The sequence below is a fragment of the Saccopteryx bilineata genome, chromosome 2 (genome assembly GCF_036850765.1).
Source record: "Saccopteryx bilineata isolate mSacBil1 chromosome 2, mSacBil1_pri_phased_curated, whole genome shotgun sequence".
Lineage (NCBI taxonomy): Eukaryota > Metazoa > Chordata > Mammalia > Chiroptera > Emballonuridae > Saccopteryx > Saccopteryx bilineata.
In genome coordinates, this window is record NC_089491.1 from 190,954,975 (window position 1) to 190,962,115 (window position 7,141).

At 46.7% G+C, this 7,141-nt stretch overlaps 1 long non-coding RNA gene across 1 annotated transcript; it reads right to left on the reverse strand.

The window, feature by feature from the left end:
- Positions 1-4,128: 4,128 nt before the first annotated feature.
- Positions 4,129-5,555, reverse strand: LOC136323092 (uncharacterized). The gene is made up of 3 exons (XR_010728912.1): positions 5,440-5,555; positions 5,143-5,277; positions 4,129-5,017 (listed from the first exon to the last, which is right to left on the reverse strand). It is a non-coding gene; the product is annotated as an uncharacterized lncRNA (long non-coding RNA).
- Between the last annotated feature and the right edge of the window lie 1,586 nt (positions 5,556-7,141).

Here is a 7,141-nt window from a genome sequence, read left to right on the forward strand (position 1 = left end):
AATTATACAACAACCTCTCCCCTCTTCCTCCTCTTGCCATATACTCATCCCCCAGCTTGGACAGGGACCAACCAAGGTACAGTTTCCCACATTCCAGACTCGGCTGACTGTGACCCTGAGCCTCATTTAAATTTCCTTCATCATTCTGTATTTCTTGTAAACTAGTAATTAGATCTGAAAACTTGATTTTTTTTTTTTGGTCTAAAATACTTACTGTAGGCTCTGTCTGGTTGGCTCCGTGATAGAGCATCAGCCCGGCATATGGAAGTCCCGGGTTAGATTCTAGACCAGGGCACACAGGAGAAGTGCTCATCTGCTTCTCCACCCTTCCCCCTCTCTTTTCTCTCTATCTCTCTCTTCCCTTCCTGCAGCCAAGGCCCCATTGGAGCAAAGTTGGCCCGGGTGCTGAGGATGGCTCCATGGCCTCCGCTTCAGGCACTAGAATGGCTCTGGTTGCAATGGAGCAACGCCCCAGATGGGCAGAGCATCGCCCCCTGGTGGGCATGCGGGTAGATCCCAGTCAGGCACATGTCTGTCTCTCTGCCTTCCTGCTTCTCACTTCAGAAAAATACAAAAACAAAAAATACTTACTATACAACTGGGGTATGGTTTTCATGAAGAGTACAAAATGTTGTGGATGTTTTGAAGTATATGATATTTAAAACTAGATGAGGGTTATCATACACATCTGAAAATGTAAAAACTGACTTACATTACTAGACACAGGCTCGAGACAGAAACAATAGTGTCTTCATAGAAGTTACTTGATGAATTAATTACACAACATGCAAGAATATCAAACCATTGCTCGCTCAGCAACTGGCCTCCTGAAGTGTGAAGGGTCCAGAACTGAGCACTGGTCCTCCTTCAGCATGGCTGCATGCTCACCGAGGCCGGGACACCAATATTTTATGACGCCCTGTGACAGCTTTGTGTCACATGGGATGGGTGCCTCGATAGGAATCAGTACCGGCTTTCCTCAGGTTCCTTTCCTACAGGAAGGGTGTAAAGTGCAGGAAGAGCCCCCGGCTTCAGTATTAGGGAGAAATGGTGCTTCCAACCATCACCTTCAGTTTGGAAGGAATGGTGGAGTTAAAGATAAAGGAGTGATGGTGTGAGTATGTCTGTGAGGTGGGACTCTGTTGGCAGGTGAGCTCACCACTCAGGTGTTGTGTAGTTCAATAGAAAGCATGAAAGCCAGAGTTGGGTTGGCAGCTAGTGGCACCATCTTTTTTTTTTTTTTTTAAATAAATTTTTATTAATGGTAATGGGATGACATTAATAAATCAGGGTACATATATTCAAAGAAAACATGTCTAGGTTATTTTGTCATTAAATTATGTTGCATACCCCTCGCCCAAAGTCAGATTGTCCTCCGCCACCCTCTATCTAGTTCTCTGTGCCCCTCCCCCTCCCCCTAACTCTCTCCCTCCCTCCCTCCCATGTCCTCCCTCCCCCCACCCCTGGTAACCACCACACTCTTGTCCATGTCTCTTGCTGAGCAAAAACTTTTTATTCTGATGTGGTCCCATTCATTTATCTTTGCCTTCACTTCTCTTGCCATTGGAGTCAAGTTCATAAAATGTTCTTTAAAACCCAGGTCCATGATTTTAGTACCTATGTCTTCTTCTATATACTTTATTGTTTCAGGTCTTATATTTAGGTCTTTGATCCATTTTGAATTAATTTTAGTACACGGGGACAGGCTGTAGTCGAGTTTCATTCTTTTGCATGTGACTTTCCAGTTTTCCCAACACCATTTGTTGAAGAGGCTTTCTTTTCTCCATTGTGTGTTGTTGGCCCCTTTATCAAAGATTATTTGACCATATATATGTGGTTTTATTTCTGGGCTTTCTATTCTGTTCCAAAGGTCTGAATGTCTATTTTTCTGCCAATACCATGCTGTTTTGATTGTCGTGACCCTATAATATAGTTTAAAGTCAGGTATTGTAATGCCCACAGCTTCGTTCTTTTTCCTTAGGATTGTTTTGGCTATTTGGGGTTTTTTATAGTTCCATATAAATCTGATGATTTTTTGTTCCATTTCTTTAAAAAGTCTCATAGGAATTTTGATGGGAATTGCATTAAATTTATATATTGCTTTGGGTAATATGGCCATTTTAATTATATTTATTCTTCCTATCCAAGAACAAGGAATATTTTTCCATCTCATTGTGTCTTTTTCTATTTCTCTTAATAATGCCTTGTAGTTTTCGTTATATAGGTCCTTTACATTCTTTGTTATGTTTATTCCTAGGTATTTTATTTTTTTTGTTGCAATCGTGAAGGGGATTATTTTTTTGAGTTCATTTTCTAATATTTCATTGTTGGCATATAGAAAGGCTATGGACTTTTGTATGTTAATTTTGTATCCTGTGACCTTACTGTATTGGTTTATTGTTTCTAATAATCTTTTTGTGGAGTCCTTCGGGTTTTCGATGTATAGGATCATATCATCAGCAAAAAGTGATACCTTTACTTCTTCTTTTCCAATATGGATGCCTTTTATTTCTTTGTCTTGTCTGATTGCTCTGGCCAGAACTTCTAGCACCACGTTAAATAAGAGTGGAGATAGTGGCACCATCTTGATCGTTGACAACCACATGCCCGTGGGTGAGTTACTTCTTTGTGCCTTCACTGCTATCCACAAACTGACAGATCTCATTACCCCACTAATGACCCCGATTTCCCAGAACACTGAGAGGCTTCACTGAAGTTTCTTCATCGTACCGCCCTTTTCATCACTTTCTCCTCCATGCTGGCCTTGCCTCCCCAGTAAAAGAATTCTTTGGAGCTCTGTGCTAAGCACCACAGCAGAAACCTAGCAGGGCCTTAGCAGTCTCGTTAGTTTAAATGGAGGCACGAGTTCTGCATTTGAAGCTGTTTAAGAATTCCTGGAGAATATTGCTGGAGTAGTCCACTGCAAGATGCAAAAGTGCTAAAAAGTCAGAGACTAGAAAGTCCCACTGAAGATCCTTTCGGAGTTTAATGCAAGCAGAGCAGCCCTCAACGTTTTAGGATGTATGTGCCAGGCAGTAAAGATAAGCACTGATCCTCTATCTTCTTGGAAGGCTATCAGTCTCATGTTGGGGATGAAGCCACCTCCTGGGAAGACATCCCTGTTCATGTCTTCACCGTGTACTTTACCAGGACCTGGGTCGCTGGAGCTGTGATGTCAGGTACCCTGTTCCCATAGGGAGGTACAGTGTTTGGTTCTTGAAATGAGCACACCCTGGAGGGGCCAGGAATTATTCGCCCAGGAGTCAGGCGCCAGTCAGGGCCCCTCCCCAGCCCTCTGTACTTGAGATAGCTCAGGGAAACTTTCTCATTATCACAGTGACCTCCAGGGCCCCCTCACTGCCAGTTAATCATTACATGGGCAGGGCTGTGTTCCTCTGACTTTCTGGCCTGTTTTTGCAGCTGGCTGGCTTTATTACTGGCCAAGGGGCCTTGGCTGGTGTTTGGATTGCATGCTGATAGGCAGCCAACTGGCCCCAGCTCAGCCCTCACTGGATACAGGAGTCAGGCTCCCCTTGGGAATCTGGAGCATCTGGGTTGTTAGCACCTCTTCCCAAGCTGCTGAGAGGCCCAGGCACTGAACCCCTGTGTCTCCTGGAGAAAACCCTCAGGTGAAGTTGGGGCCCAGGAAGCCCAGACCCAGAGCAGAAAACCTCAGAGTTGGAGAAGCAGAGAGTCAAAGATGAGTCACAGCAGAGTTCCCCGGGGACTCTGCTCAGGGTCCAGACAGCTGGGGCCTGATCATGTGTCCTGTTCTGAGAGCCACTCTTCCGCATGTGTCCCCTTCCTTCTCTCCCCATTAGTCCATATCAGAGCTGAGGCAAGCCATAGCGGTTTGATGCATATATTGCAAAAGCAAGTTGACTGTGTTTATAAGGTTTTTTTCTATGCTTAATCACTTCATCTTTTTCACTCAGCCACTCAGGGCCCATCCCTTTGGACAGCTGTCAGTCTGTTCTCTGCTTATATGAGTCTGGGGATTGCAGGAGGGAAAGGGGGAGGGTCATAGAAGAAAGTAAAGGAGGGTAGATGGTGATGAAGGGAGACTGGACTTAGGGGGTGGTGAACACACAATACAATATACAGATGATGTATTATATAATTGTACACCTGAAACCTGTATAATTTTATTAACCAATGTCACCCTAATAAATTCAATAAAAATTAAAAATAAAAAAGCAAGTTGACTTGCTTTGACTCAGAAGCACCTCCTAGCTTTCTTGATAACCATCAGAAAGTTCTTACTAATAAAATAAAGTTGGGGAGAGTTCCAGGGCCATCTGCCCAGATGACACCCTCTGAACTAATCAGGTTTTACAGAATTGCCATTTGGTACCACAGGGTGACTGCTCATCTCTGTCCCCAGTTGTGTGCCTTCTCACCTCCTATCCTCACTGGCCACTTCCTAGACCCTATCCTTCCAGCCAGTCTCCTTATCTAGACTGTCCTCATTCCTCTCTTGTTATTCTTGCCAAGCAGCATCTTCCCTGACCTGCACTCAGCGTGCACACCCACGGCACTCAGAGCGGGGTCCACACGGCACACGCCTATGTTGTTTTTGATCTTAGTTGATTCTGTGTGGTGTTTGAAGTTAGTTCCCCAGGCTGAGGCTGGACTCCTCTTTCCTTTACATCACTGCAAGTGGCTCAGGGTTCTTTCAAATAAGAGCCCTTCACCACCACCTCTGCGTTCAAGGAAATCAGGCTGGGGTCAGTCATCGTACAGAACGAGAGGACACAGTGACTCAAGAGCTACTTGGTCCCCTTCTGTGTGTTTTCTGAGCCATTCCCACCCCATGCAGTGACAGGGACATGGAGGCTGCATGGAGCGCAGGCATCAAACCTCTGCCACAGCCTCATGGCCCTCAGTTGAAAGTCCTTAGACAAAATAGCTCCAGTGCTCGCTATATGGTGGGCCCGGAACAGGGTTGAGTTGGGCATGAGTTTCCTCCTCTTCTCTCCTCTCACCCCACTTCCTCCTCAGAACCCATGGTGTAGGCCTAGTGAAGAGAGAGGTGAAAGGAGGTATTAGGAGATGCCAAGGGAGAACCAGCCCAGGAAGCTTCAGGAAAGCCCAGGGGACGGGTAGGAGGCTGCACATTGCTTCCCAGGCATCTTTGCAGACCTGGGTGCAGCAGGCTCCCTGCTGGCTCTGTGAGGAGACAGGAGGAAGGCTGGGGGTCAAGTGCGAAGAGGAGCAGCTGTGGGACCACAGGCCCTGTGATGTTGAACAGGCTCTTCCAAGGTTGGGCCATGACAGCTATAAATGGAGTAAAGGGTGAGGACAGAGATGGCAGCTTTCTCACAACCTCCAGATGGGGTTGTGAGAAAGTTTAGACACATACTAGTCCAAAGACCCCTCCCCTTTCTGCCCCCCAGAAAGGGGAGCTCTCCAGTCGATATGCCACTGAGGGGCGGTTACCTGGAGCCAGTGTGCAGTCTGTTCTCCTAAAGGTGCCTTGCAGTCCCTTCCTTCTGGGCCTGATTCCTGAGCTTTGTGAGACAAGGAGAATTTGTCATTACAAAGCCTGCTTCCTCCCTTTTATGATACAGTTGACAGCATTAGTTTCTTTTGTGATTTCTTTTATTACCCTCAATTTTTTATTAATCCTGTGGCTGCCAGGGATAACAATCTCATAAAATAATAACTGAGTGAACTATTGCTGGGAGGCCAATGTTGATATGTTAGATAATGTCTCTGCTCCCTGGAGTAAAGGGGTGCTGGGGACAAGTGTGGGCCTCGTCAACATGTCAGCGTGGCCCCAGAGATTTACGATGATCATGCATATCCTGTGACAAGCAGGCTAGTGCTTTATAGCAGCAGGAATGCAGAGCAGGCCTCTCTGTGACCCACAGACTCACAGTCAAAGGGCTGGAATGCACACAGCTGATGGAGGGTGCATCCTGAGATGCCCTAAGTCCCCTGTCCCCAGAAAGGATCTGTGAGTATTCAGCTGAGAAGGGGACACCCCACCTCACTGTAGGGTTAGGTGTTCTAGCTGGGGAGGCCCAGTTTTCCTCAGAACCATCTGAACCTGTCACTTTACTTGTATGGGTAAAAAATGGCCTTTTCCTTAGCATCCTCCCTCTCCCCACCAGCCTCACTGCCCAGCACCTGCCCATCAGCCACACTCTGTGCTCTTCAGAAGAAAGAGCAAGGAGCCCCTACTGGAGCACAGGCCATTCTTCCCAGCAGCCAGAGCCCAGGGAGCATCTTTCTTGGACTAGTGGGAGCTGTGGGAACAGAGAGAGCAGCTGGCGCTGGCTGGGCATCACAAAGTGGCTTCAGCTTTCTCTGTTTTTGTCTGCTGCTCAGCTGGTGGGTTTGAATTGGATGTGGGACTCACACATCAGAAACATATTACAATGACCTTGTTCTGACTTTACCTGTGCATGGCTGTCACTGGGTATCAGAAGGAAACCCCCATGAAATGTCCTACAACCTGGTTGCTTTTCAGAACGCTGCGTTTCCACGTGGCCAGGCAGGACTCCATCTTCTTTCTCCAACCTTCAGCTCACTTCAGCTATTCATGGGGATGTTTGTAAAAAGAGAAGCCCTTCCTACTAGAAACTTGCTCCTCTTTCATTAACAAAGAGTGAGAAAGTCCTCTGTGGAACTTCGCATAAGTTGGAGAGTCTTGAATGATCACACTTCACACTGGGAATGGACTGATTTCACATGCACGGGAGATACTCAGCACCTGTGCCAGAGAGGAAGAGACAGCCAGACACAGTGAGATGAGAATTGCTTTGCTTGTGGCCTGGGAGGGTTGAGGAGCTTGCAGGGAGAGAGGTGGAGGCTCAGAAGAATGCCTAGGAGTGATCTAATGCCCCGGAGTGACCCAGCTCAGTGACAGCAATGCCCCCATCCTTCTTCAGGCAGTGCTGCCCGGCACTGGAGACCTGCCCCCTGAACTGTGTCCTAGATGCTCCCACACTGACAGTTCCTGCAAGCCAGATGCATGCATGGCTCACTTGGTGGGAGAAGGGAGACTTCTAAGAGCATTTCAGTAGTGTGTTATCTCTTTGTTTCCCAGCTTTTATATCCACTTTCATTAAAAGTCAATACAACACAAATATTCCCCTTTTATGCTCATGGCTTGCCTAACTCAGAGGGAAAAGAA